Genomic DNA, 20,895 nt, shown 5'->3' on the forward strand with positions numbered 1-20,895 from the left:
CTGGTAGAGCGCCTAAGAGCTCTTCACAAACGTTTTTCCAGTCATACTGTAGTGAGCTTGTCAGTGGTTGCCTGTCCACTTTTAACCCAAATTGTACGGCAACATCGTGCAGCGTAATAGTGCATTCCCTACAGGACAGGTGAAATGTGTGGGTCTCTGGTCTCTAGCGCTCAACTAGAGCAGTAATCAGGTGCCAATCAAGCTGGATGAAACCAATCTGTGCAACTCCAAGAAAACGCGCCCCCTGAACATATGGAATGATGCGGTGATCAAATGGGATAGTACTTTGTGCAGTCGCCTCCCTCCTCCAACAACTCAACACTATAGTGGAAGAACTATCTCATACTGTTTGTGAACGATGCGTGTTTTGTTGGTACAATTGTACAGGATTAGAAGGACCAGACTCCATTACCTAAAAAGTTCAATTTATATTACACAATAGAATCGATAACATAAAAAGTACATAAGAAAATACAATTATATAAAATAAGTTTATTAAATAAATTCATTACATAAATTCATTATAAATACATAAAGAATACAAATACATAAAATATACAATTACATGAAAATTACAAATACATAAATAATACAAATACATGAAAATTATAAATACATAAAGAATACAAATACATGAAATATACAAGTAAAAAAATAAAAATAAAAATCCTAATGACCCGAAGATGACGAAGCACCCAGTGTACGGTGTGGACAAGTGTGTCTGTTATGTCCTCCTCTTTTACAAATTGTACATCGCACTTTTTGGCTTGTTTCTCTTCAATCCATTTCATTATGAATTCGCGTACTTTTTGGCCGATCTTGTTCTTTGAGTAAGTTCGCATTTGGACGAACTTCTGTAAATGATAATTCTGGCCAATAATCTGGGTGTTGAATTGGATGGAAGCGGTCTTCATAACAACGCTTGAAATTGGACAATTTGTAGCATTCATCAATAATGGGTAGGTATGTCATATGCATGTAATTACAAACTGCAATTACATGAGAGCATGGAATCTTGAATGATTGCCACTTATTGCAAGAACATGTCCCTTCTTTCAAGCTTAAAACTTGGGTGTGTTGTCCTTTGTAGGGAGAAATCATACTTATGCCAGTTTGTACTTCGAAAGTTTGACTTTCCCTGTCAATGGATGTCACTGTATGTTTCGATGCTCGTTTTTCCCACCTCTTGAGTTTCTTTAAGGCATATTCTGTATATATGTCCCCACGATCGAGTGCTTCACTGATTTCTTGTCTCCGGCGTTCAAAATACAGTATTGTGCAATAGAATGTTAGCCTAACCAAAGAAGCAATGGGTAACATTCAAGCACCTTTAAAAACGTCATTCATGCATTCAGCTGCATTGCTGGTCATCCACCCATAACGGTCCATTTTTCTAAGTCAATGTCTGAAAAAAATTCAAGACATTCAGGGTGCAATTGTTTCAATTCGTTCATGCACCAAATGAACTTATGACTTTGGTGTTGATTTCCGGCCTTAAACACCAAATTTTTTAGTTGCTTCGATTTATATTTTGTACTGAAATTACTGGTAACATGGCGAAGACAATATCGGTGGTACACTCTAGGTTCACTCCAACCAATTTCTTCATTATTAATTGTAGCAAGAATGCCCTTATGTCTGTCAGAAATCAAGCAAATACCATCTCTTTCGGTAACATATTCATGCAATGCCCACAAAAACCATGACCAACTGGACGAATTCTCACCTTCTACGATAGCAAAAGCAAGGGAAAATATATGTTCGTTTGCATCAACAGATAAGGCTGTCAATAATTTTCCCTTATACTTTCCGTATAGATGAGTTCCATCAATCTGAATTAATGGCATACAATGGTTGAACCCTTCTCTTGCAGGACCAAAAGACCAAAAAACTCGTCCAAAATAGTCGTACCTGGCACATCAGAGGGAAGGAAAAACCAGTCTGTTCGTGTTCCTAGGTTGTAATGAACAACAACATCCAGCCAATACGGAAGCTCCGAATATGATTTCTCCCAATCGCCAAACACAGCAATTAACGCTTTTCTCTTGGCTTGCCATACCCGTCTATGATTGACATTATAGCCATATTGTCTTTTAATGGTTTCTCGAAGTAGGGCCACAGGTACTCTAGGATCAACTCTAACTAAATTCTAAATTTTGATACTCATGAAGTTTGAATCCAGCTGTGAATGATCCTGTGTCAACTCTGAAAACAAACATGAGTGTTCTTCTTGAAGTTTTGTGATTTCAAACATCTCATGAGTTTTGCGCCGACATGCCCATAGTCTCCAAGCACAACCGTCACTCTAGGATTTACATTTAACATACCAAAGGTCCTGATTTGATTCCACTACGACAATTTTGTAGTGCTCTGTCACATAATATTTTTTTACAACAAGCTGTAAATCTTCTTTGGTATTAAACAACATTCCCTTCTGTATTAAACTACAGTTATCTACTCCTACATTCCTTTCTTCTAAAGTAGACCCTAGTTCAAACGTTGAATTTGTCATTTCCCAATCTATTTGGTTGAACATTTTCGATGGTACCAACTCAAGATTTTGTTCACCACTACCATCGTTTCCAAATAATTCATCTACTTCAACGTCGATGTCACCATCTCCATCATTTCCATGTTCAAGAATTACTAAACCTTCAGGACACATCGACATATTTATTATGTTTTTTTCAACTATTATAATTGACAAAAAAATATGTTAATATGTCAACCCAACTCTAATTTCTAAGTTTTCTAAGTTTAAATCAATCATATATAAACTAAATCATACATAAGCTATAAATATAAGATTTTTAAGTTTAAATCAATCCAAACAAATAAAAAAATGTAAGATCAGCCTAAAAACATACATAAACTAAATCATACATAAGCTAAATCATACATAAACTAAATCATACATAAACTATACATAAACTAAATCATACATAAACTAAATCATACACAAACTATATATAAACTAAATCATACACAAACTATATATAAACTAAATTATACACAAAACTATACAACATAAACTATATATAAACTATATAATACACTATACATAAACTATACATAAATTATACGTACATAAACTATACATAAACTATACATACATAAACTATACATAAACTATACATACACTATACAAAAATGTAGGAATGTACCAAATAAAATTCAGCCCAAAAATATGCAAAAACATACATATAAATGCAGATCAACCCAACTAGAGAAAAAAATATACCAAGCAAAATTCGGAAGCCAAAAATGTAGGAAAATCGAGCAATACGGTCGTTACAATGGAGGATTCGTGAGGATCAAATGAAGGACTGAAAGTCGATCAAAATCGAAAATTTGGAAGATTTCGGTGAAATAGAGGCTTCGATGAAGAAAATCAACGAGATTTTGGTAGGTAGAAGGGAGGAATCGATGGTTTCGGTGAGGGAAAACTATTATAAGCGGCGGTGAGGAATAACAATAGGCGTTTCGGTGAGAAAGAAAAAGGGTTCGGGCGGAACTCTTAAGGCGTGAAGTACACGACTTTAGGGTAATTGTGTACCCGGTACACGATTCCCTCAGTCAAACCTGCATGACTGCCACGCCAGACTGGGCGTGCCAGGTGGCCAGGGACTCGTGTACCCGGTACACGATTTAGGCCTTATCGTGTACTGGGTATACGATTTAAACACCTATTTTTGGGAATACTTTTCCCCCAACCCTATTTTTGTCATTATTTATTAAAAAACATTATTTAAAAAAAATTCAAAAAAGTTGCATCAAATTTTTACATGGGCTTATATTCACATTGTGTGCTGATAATATGGGGTAGCTCATGAATTTCATGTGGATGTTTTTGTGTCCTTCACTCAATGAGCTATCACCAATGATTTACTGTTTTTCTGATTTCTATATTTTTTTCCTTTTTTCTTTTGTTCTTTTTTCACTATTGTACTAAAAGAAATGGATGATCTAAATTGATTCACTTCTAATTAGAGTTTAAGTAGACACAATTATTAGTTTGAGATTTTAGTGATGTAATTTCAAAATTTATAGATGTAAATTGATTTTTTCAATATCAATTTGTTCGATGTGATGTGTTATGGATGAATTCGAACCTGACGAAATAAGCCAAAAGCTAAAAAAAGTAAGAAATGAAGTGGACTTCGGTTCAAATAAGCCAATGACCAACTATCAATGAGCTAATCAGATCTAACCCTAACTTGTTTAGGATATGGAAAAATTCATCTCATCATAATCTTGAAAGTAAAAGGTAAACTTCACGGCATTCTCCTTTGTAATTTCTGATTTCTTCTCCACACTATACTTCTCCCGACTTTGGCATTATAGTTATTTTTTTGTTTTGTAATTTTTTCCCCAAACTATAAATTTACGTGTTGTCGCGTGAATGTCAAATGCATTTGTCCTATATATATTTTGACATCAACTAAATGTATTGTAATTATTGGACTTGGCCAGTCAAATTGAAAATATATATAGATCCATTCTCTAAAAGCTAGCTCTATTTTTTTAAAAAAACAAAAAATAAAACTAATATAATATTTCTAAATCGAATTTTGACTTCAAATTTGCCTAGTCCTTTTAGTTGATTTGCGAAAATCTTAGGAGAAAAAAAAAACCTTTTTGGTTCTGAGTTTTTTAAAGTAAATGCATTCAATCGTTTCAAATTGATCAATTTAATACTTGAATTTTTAAGAATAGATTTAAATGGCCCTCTATGGGCCAAGCAATTAAATTAAAATTAAATTAAAAAAAAAAAGATAAATGGAGTTTTTAAAAATTTAGTTTGTATGGACTTCCGATGCTCTCTCAATGTAATTAAAATCAGATGAATCACTTTGGAAGATAAATAATATAATTCCTTTCCTCCACTTCCCCAAATCCTATTCCATTTCTTCCCCATGCCTACAAAAACCATGAGATAACAAAAACATGAAGCAGCCTTCCATGAAAACAATTTATTTTAATTTAATTGTTTTCTACTAGAGGACCATTTAAACATATCCATGTAAATTCACGGATTAAATTGACTAATTCGAAACTTCAGAAACTAAATATTCTTCAAAATTCAAGGACCAAAAAGTTATTTTTCCCAAAATCTTATTATCTTTTAAAGTATTTCAATTGAATGTGTTTCCGGGAAAAACTGGCATGCTCTACAATGACTTTGAAGTCTAGTGAATGGCACATTTCTATAGAGAGCTTTGATAGTCATTGGAAGGGATTCCAAAAGCTTGCAATAGAGATGTTCTTGTTAGATGGGTTCTTTGGTTGATCTTTAAGAGTGATTTTGAAAGTGTTATAATTACTTTTGTCGTATTTAAAATTACTTTATGACATACCTTTAATTAAAAAATTAATTTAATGTTTAATTTTACACTTTAAACATATTTTAATACTATTAAAATTTGGAAGTGGTTTTGAAAATGATAAAAGTACTAATTTTAACCATTTTAGAATCATTCTTAAAAATGTCATCAATGACCTCTTTAAAATTGTTGAGATTTATTTGGTTGACTTTATATTTTTCTAAGACATTGGTTTTTGCCATTGTCTAAAATATAGTCTTAACATCTGCCTCAGACAAGTCGTACTTCCCGCAGAGTATTTTTCTTTCCTAATTTGGAATTTATATGCGGAATATTTTTATTTCCTAATCTGAAAAATCTTAGTAGAAGTATATTGATCTATGTTTCCTATATCTTATTTTGACAAAAAGGGAAATATTTTTCTAGAAATTTTTTCCTTATTTGACCTCACTTTTGAAAGAAGAATTCTAACCCTAGCCAACAAGAGCGTAACTCAACTGGCATAATGTTCATACTATCAACCTCGTGGTTTGAGGTTTGATTCCCCCACCCCACACTTTAATTACAATACCTCTTAAAAAAAAAGAATTCTAACCCTTTAGGGTTGCCGCTTTTGTTATTTGAGCAAGATGTTTTTGTTCTTTGCTCACTATATTCTATTATGCAAGTTATGAAGGAATAGTGAAGTTCCCACTGGAAGTGGGGATCGTTCCCAACTTTTAATTTTACATAGAACGAAAATTGCATAACAAAAATAATTATGCAATTAGCAAAATTAATTTTACAGTAAGCTAGAGAAAGGAAAAATAAGGTTTAGAAATTTTACTTACCTTTGATGAATCAAAACCTTCTTCGCAAAATCCTTTCTCCAAAACGATCATGAACAATTCGTACAGTCACGAATACCCAAAGATGACACCACCAATTGGAGCGTTCTGTATTCTCTTTTGGATAGAGAATCCTCAGGAAGTGTGGGCTATGAAATTTTGGAAGAAAAGGAAAGTAACTAGGAGATGGAGTCTATGTACTTCAATAACATCTGGGAGCTTATGGATCTGCTCGATGGGGTAAGACCTATAAGGTGTAATTGGATCTATAAGTGAAAGAGAGGTGTAGATGGAAAGGTGCAAACCTTTAAAGCTTGACTCTTGGCAAAGGGTTGTACCCAGGTCGAGAAAGTTGACTATGAGGAAACTTTCTCACCTGTTGTCATGCTTAAATCTATCAGAATACTCCTGTCCATAGCCACATTTTATGATTATGAGATATGGCAAATGGACGTCAAGTTACCTTTCTTAATGGTAATCTTGAGGAGACCATCTACATGGCTCAACCTGAGGGGTTCATAGTTCCAGATCAAGAGCAAAAAGTTTGTAAACTTAATAGGTCCATTTATGGGCTAAAACAAGCATCTAGATCGTGGAACATTAGATTTGACACTGCGGTCAAGTCATTTGACTTTGATCAGAACATTGATGAGCCTTGTGTTTACAAAAAGATCATCAACAACTCAATAGCTTTCCTAGTACTGTATGTGGATAATATCCTACTAATTGGGAATGATGTAGGGTATTTGACTGGCATTAAGAAATGGCTAGCTGTCCAGTTCCAAATGAAAGATTTGGGTGAGGCACAGTATGTTCTAAGGATCCAGATTATTTGGGATCGTAAGAACAAGAGGTTAGCCTTGTCCCAGGCATCGTACATCGATCAAATGTTGGTCAGGTACAGGATGCAGGATTCCAAAAGGGGTTCGTAACCTTTCAGGCATGGAATCATTTTGTCTAAGGATCAATGTCCTAAGACACCTCAAGAAGTTGATGAAATGAGATGGATTCCCTATGCTTCAACTGTTGGAAGCTTAATGTATGCAATGTTGTGTACCAGACTCGACATTTGCTACACAGTAAGGATTTTCAGTCGTTATCAGTCCAATCCAGGATTTGATCATTGGACAGTGGTCAGGACGATCCTCAAGTATCTTTGGAGAATGAGGGACTACATGCTCGTGTATAGAGATAAGGATCTAGTCCTTACAGAATACACAGACTCTGACTTTTAGACCGATAGAGACTCTCTCAAATCGACATCGAGGTCAATGTTCACTCTGAATAGAGAGATTGTAGTGTGGCAAAACATCAAGCAAGGATGCATCGCGGACTCCATTATGGAAGTCGAATACATAGTCACTTGTGAAGCAGCTAAGGAGGCTATTTGGCTAAGGAAATTTCTTAAAGATTTGGAAGTTGTTCCAAATATGGACTTGCCGATCACCCTCTATTGATAACAGTGAGACTGTGGCAAATTCAAAGGAACCTCGGAGTCATCGTCAAGGCAAGCATATAGAGCGAAAATCCCACTTGATTAGGGAGATTGTGCATCGCGGTGATGTGATAGTCACGAAGATCGCGACAGAGCACAACGTTGTTGATCCATTTACAAAGGCTCTCGCGACTAAAGTGTTCGAGGGTCACCTAGAGAGTCTGGGTTTGCGGGACATGCGGCATCTTGTCTAGGGCAAGTGGGAGATGATACTTGGGTATGCCCTAGTTTATTATATATTGTACATGTCTTTATCTTGTATTGTACATTAGTCTCCCGAGGCATTAGGACAAGTGGGAGATGTTGGGATTGGTGTCCTAATTCTTCTGGAGTCTCGTAGTTTGTAATTTATACACATTATTATGAATAAAATAAAATTTATTTTATCTAGCATTTACTCATATCCAATAAACAAAGCTCCATGGTTATCGTATGTAAACTTAAGCATGTATATGAGATATATAAGTTGATCATGCCTTAAGTGATAACCTAAATAGGTCTGTAGTATAAGGATTAAGGAGGGATTCCTGATCCTGGTGTGACTACAGATACGACCCACTTTTTAGAGGTTTGCAAGTATTGTGAACTATTACAGATGGTAGATCGTGACCATTCATGTGGAGACATGCGAGTGAGGGTGTCCTATACAAAGAGTTTATGTAAGACTGGACCACAAGATGATTCATCTTTGTATATAACGCAGTTGATACTGGAGACTTACATCTCACCTAAATGACCATAGGTGACATGACCTCAATACTGAGTGTTTTGGGAACTTCTGCCTTTGAGGGTGGTCCTTTGATTAGTATGGGTGAGAGTGGCCAGATTGCCAACTCAACATGCCTACCTTTTTGGGGACTTGTTTGATTTGGGAGCTGGGAACTCAATTACACAAGATGGAATTCACTCCTTCCCTGAAGCAGGGGTAAGTAGATAGATTGCTCCCTTAAGGGCTGATTCCGGGGCTTGAACATAGTGGCCACAACTTCTCTTTGAAAGAGAGAACACAGTCATAGTAGGACTATGACTTATGTTCATTAGAGGGATCAGTGGTACTTAAGGAGTTAAATGTAACTACAGGGGCATAACAGTTATTGGTCAAGCTGTACTTACGGCGATTTGTGAAGAGTTATCACACTATTGATTGGTTAAGATGGACACATAATATATATGTAGTAAGGAGAGTTCAGTTTTCGGTCTTTAGTGGAGTACCTGGCAGTTAACGGATGGTGGATCCCGTGACTAAAGAGTTTAGTCAGTTATTCACATACCATGAGAGCTTTGAGCTACAGGCTCATAAGGTCCCCTTGGTAGCTCAATGGATTCAAGTTGAGGATCAGTTCTTAGTGTTGATTTGAAATGTTCAAATTGACAAGAGGTAATTTGATTATATATGATATGATCGATGTGGTGTATGAGATACATCGAGTGAAAGATTAATGTAAATGAGATTTACATTAAGTACCATGAAATAGAAAAAGAGTTATGGTTTATATGTTTCATGAGATAAAATATTAAAACTATAGGTTATAAATATATTATGGTAAATTGGTTATCATATATATTTATAATAATATTAATTCTTGGATAATTATCTATTTTTCTCTAATAACCAATTGAGTGGGAGGTTATTGGTGGTTTCATGGTAACCATGAGTTAAAAGGAAATTTTTTTTCCTAAATTTAGAAGTTGATGTTGAAAGAATTTCCATTCTCGAAAGTTCTCATCATGACTGTCAAGTAAATAAGATTTACTAAACGACAACTAAAGGAGAGACTAAATGATCATGGAGTGTTTCTATATGATAGACACTCAGCTGGCCGATTAGTTAAACAATCGCATAGCTTTTGCTAGACGATCGTGGAGCTTTTTCTAAATGATTGGGCATCCTCTATACGATAGACATTTGCCATCTCCCACTTGCTCAATCCTTTATACGATTGTTCTTCCTCCGGTCTCATCCTCTAACCAAGTCTACACATTGCCTACACTTCTGGATTTTCACACTGAGAATTCCAAGGTAACCATTGTGGTAGTGTCATACTCAACTCGACATAGTCGAGGTTTTTGGAGGTCATTCATTGAGTTCGAGCGTTCGTGTGTTGCATTCTTGGAGTTTTTTCGAGTGTTCATGAGTAAAGGATATTGAAGATGAGTCTTAAAAGGTATGTGTATTATTTCCCTTGATTGTAGAAAGGCATGTTGTAATTTCGTGTGTTGTATAGCCTGTATGTTTCCATTTCTTGATTGTAATTGTCAATGTTCATATACAAATGAAATTTGGAAAGATCATTCAACTGCTCATGGAAATCCTCATATCCGATTTCCTTCGATTGGTATCAGGGCTAGGTTGTTCTAATATTCCAAATTTCACTTCTGCTTTGAATTTCTTTTACAATCGTGGTGGGTTTTCTGCATTGCGTTTAATAGTTAAATGTGTTTGTGGATAGCATTGATGAATGTTTACGGGTTTAATTGCCTTTGTTTAAAGCTTTCGTTAAATTACAAAGTATTAATTTATAAGGGCCCCTGTGTTTTTTAGAATAATTAACATGCAATCGAGTCTGTAATTCAAAGGTTTGAGTTAGTCGAGTCGTTCATGGTGAAGTTTCGAAGCATGAAGATGCGGTTCTCAGCGAAGAAGAAGACCAAGGGTTGGTCCTGTCGTGTAGTCTCAGGTAAATGATTGTTGGGATTTAACTAAATGATCGTGTAGAGTTTTCTATACGATCGTCTAGTATTTATTAAACGATCGTTTAGCATGCTAAACAATAGGGTAAATCGTATACTCTATCACGTAGCGTTGGTTGCCCGATTGCGTAGATGCTGTAGGTAGACGATCGTAGTGGGAGCATATGATGCTCATCGTTTAGAAAAAAGTCGAGTGCTAAACGATCGTGTAGTTAGCATGCCTCATCGCATAGTTATTGACTACACGATCATGCGGTATACGATACGAAGGCCCTCACTCAATGATCATTTAGAAGATCGTGTTTCATCACATCACAGTCGTTTAGACGATCGTATAAGGCTTGCATTGTCGGGCGCGTTGCACTATCACGTACCTTGTGCTTCATCGCATAATAAAAGGTACACGATCGCTTAGGTCTGGAATCGTATGTAAACGATTGAGCAATGTGTTTGTTCTTTCGTGTAGACCATCGCGAAGTGTTTTGGTACACGATCAGTGGAGACGCGGACTTCGATCGGATGGTTCACGACCCGGTTCGCCTGTTTGAACTGGAGACTCCTTGTTTTTGTAATAGTTAGCTTTTGTTTTGAGGATTTTAAGGCAATTTTTCCCGGTTCATACACATTTATTTTTGTACATGAGATGTATGTGGTTTATATGACAAAGTGTTTGACATATATATTTGAAACCCACCTTAGGTTGTTCAATTAATCATGCATCATGTATTATAAGTATTATAACATCGCATGAAGAAATTACATGAAAGCATGCGCAAGCATCATGAAAATATAAGAGTTCTATTTGTGCATGCAGTAAGCATATTCATGCATCATCTTCATATTATAAGTATTATAATATAAGGGTGAATGGAAGCATGTTTTGCTTGGTTCGTTGCTGTTTTGTATAAGTGTTATATAAAAAGTAGCAATGAACGAACGATGCATAGAGCATGACACTTAGGTTGTTTATAAAAGTTATGAATGCCTCGTATCTATTTGCTATGCATTGTAGTTGATTTTGGTTGTTTCTGTTGTAAGTGTTATAATATAAATTAGAACTAAAATCGATAAGAAATAGTTTCATGCGGACTTAGGGTGAACTCATATTTTAAAGGGTTTTAAAATTGGATTGAGATAGACCTAAGTTCAAAGGTTCTAATAGGATTAGTAACCTAGTTTAATCTTTTTAAATCGGTTTAGGATTAAATTGATTGGCATAGAAGATTAAAATTGTATTAAATCTATCTAAAAGAGACCTTTTGTCTAAGACGGGTTTTGTTTAGGCTGGGGTACTTAAGCTGACGAAAATGGAACATCCCTACCTGGGAACCTACCTGGAAAGGTAAATTAGATAGATTTTCTGCAAGCATGCGACAATTGGTCAAAGACTCCGTTAAAGAGTTTAATGGATGATGATCAATAGTTGTTTCAACTATCCAAGGTAAAATTTACTCTTGGGCAAACCTAAACAGTCACTTAGTTAAAATTCTTAGCCATGTTTTTTCTAAGTAAACTAAACCCTAGGTTATAAAATGCTCAGTATGAGGAAGAGATGTATCTGGTATGTTAATGATTCCACTCACATTTCTCCCTGAATGTTCATGCCGTGAGATTCATACTTGGCCTCGTGGTGCCCTGGGAGCATCCCCCTTCGGATGATGTTTGCATGAGTCAATATCAAGGTAGATGGAGAGAGTGTCTATAGTAAGTGAGTGAAGGGTATGTGTCAACACGTCCTACGGTCTCTGTCATTGGTTTGCATCGTGAGATCATTTTGCACTCCCTCGTGGCGTCCTGGGAGCGTCCCCCTTCTGATGAATTTTATGCATTTGGTTAAGATCAAGGTGAACTTCAGAAATGGATAGGGTCGTTTTAGGTTTTTCCCCAATCGGATTTTTTTCCTTTGGATTGCTGCTTGGGGCGGATCTCTAGGGCCTAAAATGGAAGATGACACTTACAAGAGTTTGTTAAGTAAGTCAATGATCTCTTGACCAAATCAATGATGACTAGTCGTTATATGAGCATAAGTTGTTCTAGTATTAATGACTGGTTAAGAATTTCTCAATTCAGAGGAGGGATAATTGACCTCCCTTCGATGACTTTTTTCCTAAACCTTTGAAGCGTCATTGCGAAATTAGATATCACACGGGGTTCATGTTGGTTTTGCTAAACCCTATTGGATGTTGTTTATTTTTCAACGGGTATTTGCTTAAAACCTAACGTAGGTCAATGTGTTTTTGTTTTCAGCAACGTGTTTGTATTTCCGTTTAAAGCCTCTAATTTAAGCAACTACATACAATAGAAAGAGTCTCGTAAAATGTATTTCATGGTAAATAACCTCGAATTGTCATGGTTGAGGAATGTTCTCAAGTCTCGACCCTTGATGCACCACGAAGTGTTCGTAATGCATATGAGGTATGGATGAAGGCTAATTCATTGGTCGAACTTCACATTTTGGATAGTATACCCGATGCTTTGGCCAAAAGGGTTGAGAACATGGTCATTGCATGAAAGATCATGGACTCATTGAAAGATTTGTTTGAACGTCTGTTCTTACTTTTCGAGCACAAAGAGATGGATGATAAAACCAGTAGTGTCAATTCCTAAGTTAAACTCCAAGAAGAAGAAGCAAATGTTGCTGACTCTATTGAGGTTCATAGAAGAGAAATGTTCTCTGACATAGAACTTGGAGCTTATTTAGGTTCTGATACAGATCCCACTACTCTGCAAAAGAGGAGGTTGTCTAAAGATAGTAAATCTGATTTATTGGTCTTGGAGACATGTTCGGTAGAGAATGATGATTCTGCCTGGATCCTAGATTCGGGTGCTACCAACCATGTCAGTTCCTCTTACCAAGGATTTAATTCCTTGCAAACGTTGCCACAGGGAGAGATGACTATTCGAGTCGATACTGGTGAGGTTGTTTCAGCTTTTGCTGTAGGCAGGCTGAAGTTATTTTTGGACAAGAAACGTTATCTGTTACTGGATAATATTTTCGTAGTTCCTCATATTGAGAGGAACTTAATCTTGATTTTTTGTCTCATTGAACAAGGTTATATCATCTCATTTTCTAAGAATAAAGTGCTTATTTTCAAGGATGGAATGGAAATTGGTTTTGGTTCGATGGAAAGTAACGTATATGTACTAAGGTCGTTAGTCATAAAAGCCTTGTTTAATACTGAAATGTTCAGTACGGAAACAACAGCTAAAAGACCAAAGGTTTCTCTTAAGGAAAACGCCCATCTTTGGCATCTAAGCTTAGGTCACATCAACCTCAATAGGATTGAGAAGTTAGTGAAAAGTGGACTTCTAAAGAGTTTAAAAGAAAACTCCTTGTCGGTATGTGAATCATACCTCGAAGGCAAGATGACCAAACGACCTTTTACTAGAAAAGGTTACAGAGCCAAGGAAACCTTGGAGCTTGTACATTCTAACCTCTGCGGTTCTATGAGTGTTAGAGCTTGAGGTGGGCATGAATATTTCATCTCTTTCATAGATGATTATTTAAGATATGGGTATCTTTATCTAATGCAACGTAAGTCTGCACCCCTTGACAAGTTCAAGGAGTATAAGACTGAACTTGAAAACTTGTTAGGTAAGAAGGTAAAAACACTACGATCTGATCGTGGTGGAGAGTATATGGACCTCCAATTCCAGAAATATTTGATAGAATGTAGTATTGCATCCCAACTCTCAGCCCCAGGTACACCTCAACAGAATGGTGTATCAGAAAGGATAAACAGAACCTTGTTGGACATAGTTCGATCTATGATGAGTTATGCTCATCTTCCAGACTCGTTTTGGGGTTTTTCAGTAGAGACTGCACGCTATATTTGAACAATGTTTCCTCGAAAAATGTTTCTGAAACACCTTTTGAGTTGTGGAGAGGCCTTAAAGGTAGTTTTTCTAGACGATCGTGGAACTTCTTCTAAACGTTTGGGCGTCGTCTAGACGATAGACATTTGCCATCTCCCACTTGCTCAATCCTTTATACGATTGTTCTTCCTCCGGTCTCGTCCTTTAACCAAGTCCACACAGAGCCCACACTTCTGGATTCTAGCACTGAGAATACCAAGGTAGCCATTGTAGTGGTGTCATACTTAATTCGACATAGTCGAGGTTTTTGGAGGTCGTTCGTTGAGTTCGAGCGTTCTTGTGTTGCATTCTTGGAGTCTGTTTGAGCATTTATGAGAAAAGGAGATTGAAGATGAGTCTTTAAAGGTATGTGTATTCTTTCCCTTGATCGTAGAAAAACATGCTGTAATTTCGTGTGTTGCATAGCCTATATGTTTCTATTTCTTGATTGTAATTATTAATGTTCATATACGAATGAAATTTGGAAAGATCATTCCGCTGCTCATGGAAATCCTCATGTCTGATTTCCTTCAATTGGTATCAGAGCCAGGTTGTTCTAATATTCTAAATTTCACTTCTGTTTTGAACTTCTTTTACAATTGTGGTGGATTTTCTGCATTGCGTTAAATGGGTTTGTGGATGGCATTGATGAATGTTTACGGGTTTAATTTCCTCTATTTAAAGCTTTCTTTAAATTACAAAGTGTTAATTTGTAAGGGCCCTTGTGTTTTTGGGAATAATTAACATGCAATTGAGTATGTAAGTCAAAGTGTTTGAGTTAGTCGAGTCGTTCGTGATGAACTTTCGAAGCATAGAGATGCGGTTCTCAGCGAAGAAAAAGACCAAGGGTTAGTCGTGTCGTGTAGCCTCAGGTAAATGATCGTTGAGATTTAACTAAACGATCGTGTAGATTTTTCTATACAATCGTCTAGTATTTTCTAAACGAGGGTAAATCGTTTATTCTATCGCGTAGTATTGGTTGCCCGATTGTGTAGACGTTGTAGGTAGACAATCGTAGTGGGAGCATATGATGCTCATCGTTTAGAAAAAAAGTCGTGCGCTAAACGATCGTAAAAAAGTCGTGTGCTAAACGATCGTGTAGCTAGCATGCCTCATCGAATAGTTACTGACTACACGATCACGCGATATATGATACGAAGGCCCTCGCTCAGCGATTGTTTAGACGATCGTGCTTCATCGCATCCTAGTCGTTTAGACGATCGTATAAGGCTCTCATTGTGGAGCACGTTGCACGATCGCGTACCTCGTGCTTCATCGCATAGTAAAAGGTACACGATCGTTGTTAAATGATCGTTTAGCTATGGAATCGTATGTAAACGATTAAGCAAAGTGTTTATTCTTTCGTGTAGATGATCGCAGAGTGTTTTGGTACACGATCAGTGGAGACGCGGATTTTGACCAGATGGTTTGGGAGACTAATGTACATTATATAATAAACTAGGGCATACTCCAGTATCATCTCCCACTTGCCCTAGACAAGATGCCGCATGTCCCCCAGACCCAGACTCTCCAAGTGACCCTCGAACACTTTAGTCGTGAGAGCCTATGTAAATGGATCAGCAATGTTGTGCTCCATCGCGATCTTCGTGACTATCACATCACCGCGATACATAATCTCCTGATCAAGTGGTATTTTCACTTTATATGCTTGCTTTGACGATGACTCCGAGGTTCCTTTGAATTTGCCATAGCCCCGCTGTTATCACAATATAGAGTGATCGAAAAATCCATATTTGGAACAACTTCTAAATCTTTAAGGAATTTCCTCAGCCAAACAGTCTCCTTAGCTATTTCACAAACGGCTATGTATTCGACTTCCATAGTGGAGTTCGTGATGCATCCTTGCTTGATGCTTTGCCACACTAAGCCCCTACATTCAGAGTGAACACTAACCCCAATGTCGATTTACGAGAATCTCTATCGGTCTGAAAGTCAAAGTCTGTGTATCCTGTAAGGATCAAATCCATATCTCCATACATGAGCATGTAGTTCCTCATTCTCCGAAGATACATGGGGATCGTCTTGACCACCGTCCAGTGATCTAATCCTGGATTGGACTGATAACGACTGACAATCTCTACTGCATGGTAAATGTCGGGTTTGGTACACAACATTGCATACATTAAGCTTCCAACAGCTGAAGCATAGGGAATCCGTTTCATCTCTTCAACCTCTTGAGGTGTCTTAAGACATTGATCCTTAGATAATATGATTCCATGCTTGAAGGGTAACAAACCCCTCTTGGATCCTGCAACATGTACTTGATCAACATTTGATCGATGTACGATGCCTGAGACAAGGCTAACCTCTTGTTCTTACGATCCCGAATGATCTGGATCCTTAAAACATACTATGCCTCACCCAAATCTTTCATTTGGAACTGGACAACTAGCCATTTCTTAATGTCAGTCAGATACCCTACATCATTTCCAATGAGTAAGGTATCATCCACATACAGTACCAGAAAAGCTATTGAGTTGTTGATGATCTTCTTGTAGACACAAGGTTTATCAACGTTTTGATCAAAGCCAAACGACTTGACCGTAGTGTCAAATCTAATGTTCCACGATCGAGACACTTGTTTCAGCCCATAAATGGATCTATTAAGCTTCCAAACTTTTTTCTCTTGATCTGGAACTACGAACCTCTCTGGTTGAGCCATGTAGATGGTCTCCTCAAGATTACCATTAAGAAAGGCAGCCTTGACGTCCATTTGCCATATCTCATAATCATAAAATGTGGCTATGGACAAGAGTATCCTGATAGCCTTGAGCATGAAAACAGGTGAGAAAGTTTGCCACGAGTCTAGCCTTAAAGGTTTACATCTTTCCATCTACACCTTGCTCTCTCTTATAGATCCATTTACACCCTATAGGTTTTACTTGCTCAGTCAGATCCACAAGCTCCCAGACTTTATTGAAGTACATAGACTCCATCTCCTGGTTCATGGCCCTAATCCATTCATCCTTGTCAACTGATGGAAAAATCGGCATGCACAACGGAAATAAGAATCAATTCTACTCTAATTGCCCAAATTTATAGAAAAGGGCCATGCAAAATTGCATGAAAAAACTTCACAAAATCCCAACACCTAGAATCCACTCACTAAGTGGGCTTAATGTCTCCACTATAAGCCAACACCTAGCCCACTATTTAGTTAGTGAAATTATCCAACAAACGTTTGTATTTTCTCACTAACTTTAGTCAAAGGGCAAAATAGTCATTTGGTCAAAGTCAAACTTTGACAAAAAAGTCAACATTTTGACTTTTTATGATTTTTTTCGTGTTGACTAATTTTGACCTCCCGAGCATGAATCCGCATTCATTTTCTCAAAATTCAAATCACAATTGAATATAAGGTACGTCAAAGTTTGACTTTTCAAAGTCAAAAGTCAACTCTTTGACTTTTTACATCTTTGATAATTTCCATTATTTTCGAGCTTCCGGATATGAACGTATTCATATTCTTGATATTTAAATAACATTTAAATATTAAAGTTGTATTTCTAAACTAAAAAAAAAACCCGACCACTATATCACATATACTTGTTGATTTCTCTCTCTTCACCTAATTCGAACAATTCGAATTATTCTATCATACTGTTCTAAGTTTATTCCATATGAGCTAGTAAGGGAACCTAATGAACCTATAGATCATGGGCTCTAACGATCCGAGATTAGCTGGTTAAACTCTTTAGACAGAGCTAATCAACATTTGTTAACTAACGGGTCATTCCACTATAGTTCCGTAGTTGCACTCCCCTCACTATAGATATATTTGTGTCCATTTGATATAACCATGATTAGTAAGTTAATCCTTCACAGGTTGTTCGTAATCTCAGCTGGGTCATAAAAACTGTTTAACCCCCGAGACTACATCTTATTCCTTAAGTTCCACTCATCCTCTAATGAATAATTAGTTTAAGGTCCAACCTATAAACTAAACCCCTCTCGGGCTAATGAGAGGGTGAGGCCCCTTGTTCAAGACCTGGATTCAATACTAAAGGGAACAACCTATCTACTATTCCTATAACGGGTAGGAGTGAATTCCGTCTTGCACCCTATGTTCCCAACTATCCATCTGATCTTACCCCTGAAAAAGGGAGGCTTATTGAGCCAGCGATAATGAGCTGTTCTCACCTATGCAGATCTAAGGATAATTTCGAGTGAACAGGAGTTCATAGTTAGCTCAGGATTAATATTAAGTTACCTAGGTCATCAATTAACTAAATAGTCAGTTTTATACATTAAACGGCATTTAGAATGTAAAAGTGACTATTTCATGGTTTAGTCATATGTAAACTCTTTACATAGGATGCCCCCATTTTTATGTCTCCACATGAACGGTTTAGGATCACATCGTTTGTACTAACTACAAAATGGGCCGCATCTATAGTGTCCCCAGAATAAGGCGCCCAACCTTATTCATATACTATAGACCATTTTGGCTATATATATTTGAACTTGATCCACATTTATGTCACTACATAAAGTTCAAACTTAAACTTAATAGCTTCGGAACCTTAGTTTATTGGATTCATGAATATAGAATTTAAATTTACTAAAGGTTTTCAATAACTACTTTACTGAACAAGAATATGATATTACAAACTATGAGTTTTAGGACATAAAATCCAACAAACATCCTCCATTGCTTTTTTAAAAGACAATGGATCCTCGACCCCATCATTAGAAATGACATTTTAGGCTTCAGTCAAACCTATGTAGCGATTTGGTGGGTTCATAAACCTCTCACTACATCGAGGCAGTCTCAACTCTTGAGTTGGTTGACTAGATGCACCGACCTTAACAACCCTTGTTGATCTGTCGACCTATTCAACAACTCTTGTTGATCTCTCAGTAGTCTCAGTCTCACTAGAAATCTCACATAAAACAAGCTTACTTCGTGGCTTATGATCCCTTATATGGTCTTCTTCCAAGAAGATAACATTTGTTAAAACAAAAACTTTATTCTCACTCGAATCATAGAAATATCCACTCCTCGTTTCCCTGGTGTAGCCTACAAAGAGGTAAACTTTCGAATGCGGTTCCAACTTCTTCGAGTTAGTCGCAAGCACATGTGTTGGACACCCCCAAATCCTGAAGTGGCGTAAACTACCCTTACGACCTCTCCACTGCTCAAAAGGTGTTTCAGAAATACTTTCCGAGGGAACGTTGTTTATAATGTAGCAAGCAGTCTCCACTGTAAAACCCTAAAACGAGTCTGGAAGATGAACATAACTCATCATAGACCGAACCATGTCTAACAAGATTCTGTTTCTCCTTTCCGATACACCATTCTACTGAGGTGTACCTGGGGTCGAGAGTTGGGACGCAATCCCATGTTCTATCATATAGTTCTGGAATTGGAGGTTCATATACTCTCCACCATGATCCGATCGTAGTGTTTTTATCTTCTTACCTAACAAGTTTTCAACTTCAGCCTTATACTCCTTGAACTTGTCAAGGGCTTCAGAATTACATTGCATTAGGTAGAGATACCCGTACCTTGATTAATCATCTATGAAAGAGATGAAATATTCATACTCACCTTGAGCTCTAATACTCATCGGACCATAGAGGTCAAAATGTACAAGCTCTAAGGTTTCTTTGGCTCTATAACCTTTTCCAGTAAAAGGTCGTTTGGTCATCTTGCCTTTGAGGCATGATTCACACGCCGGCAAGAAGTTTTCTTCTAAACTCTTTAGAAGTTCACTTTTCACCAACTGCTCAATCCTATTGAAGTTGATGTGACCTAACCTTAGGTGCCAAACATGGGCATTTTCCTTAGGAGAAACCTTTGGTTTTTTAGTTGTTGTCACTATACTAAACATTTCAGTGTTAAACAAAGCTTTTATGACTAACGGCCTTAGTACATATAAGTTACTTTCCATTGAACCAAAACCAATCATCATTCCATTCTTGAAAATAAACACTTTATTCCCAGAAAAAGTGATGGTATAACCTTGTTCAATGAGACAAGAAACCGAGATTAAGTTTATCTTGATATGGGGAACTACGAAAACATTATCTAATAATAGTTAACATTTCTTATCCAAAAATAACTTTACCCTGCCTACAGCAACAGCCGAAACAACCTCACTAGTACCAACTCATAGAGTCATCTCCCCTTTTGGCAACGTTTTCCAGGAACTGAATCCTTGGTAAGAGGAACTGACATGATTAGTAGCACCCGAATCAAGGATTCAGGCAGAATCATCATTGTCTACCAAACACGTCTCCAAGACAAATAAATCAGATTTACTCTCTTTAGACATCCTTCTCTTTTGTAAAGTAGTGGGATCAGTATCAGAATCTAAATAAGCTCCACTTTCCATTTCAGAGAACATTTATCTTCTATGAACTTCAATAAAGTCAGCAACAATTGCTTTCTCTTATTGGAGTTTAACTTGGGAACTGACACTACTGGTTTTGTCATCCATCCCGTTGTGCTCAAAAAGTAAGAACTGAAGTTCAAACAATTCTTGCAACGAGTCCATGATCTTGCGTGCAATGACCATATTCTCAACCCTTTTGGCCAAAACATCAGGTCTAGCCAATATGTGAAGTCGGGCCAATGAATTAGCATTCATCCACAACTCATATGCATTACAAACACTTCACTGTGCATCGAAGGTCAGGACTTGAGGACATTTCTCAACCATGAAAAATTTGAGGTCGT

The sequence above is a fragment of the Benincasa hispida genome, chromosome 3 (assembly GCF_027475165.1).
Source record: "Benincasa hispida cultivar pf3 chromosome 3, pf3_genome.v1.1, whole genome shotgun sequence".
In the NCBI taxonomy this organism is placed as follows: Eukaryota; Viridiplantae; Streptophyta; class Magnoliopsida; order Cucurbitales; family Cucurbitaceae; genus Benincasa; species Benincasa hispida.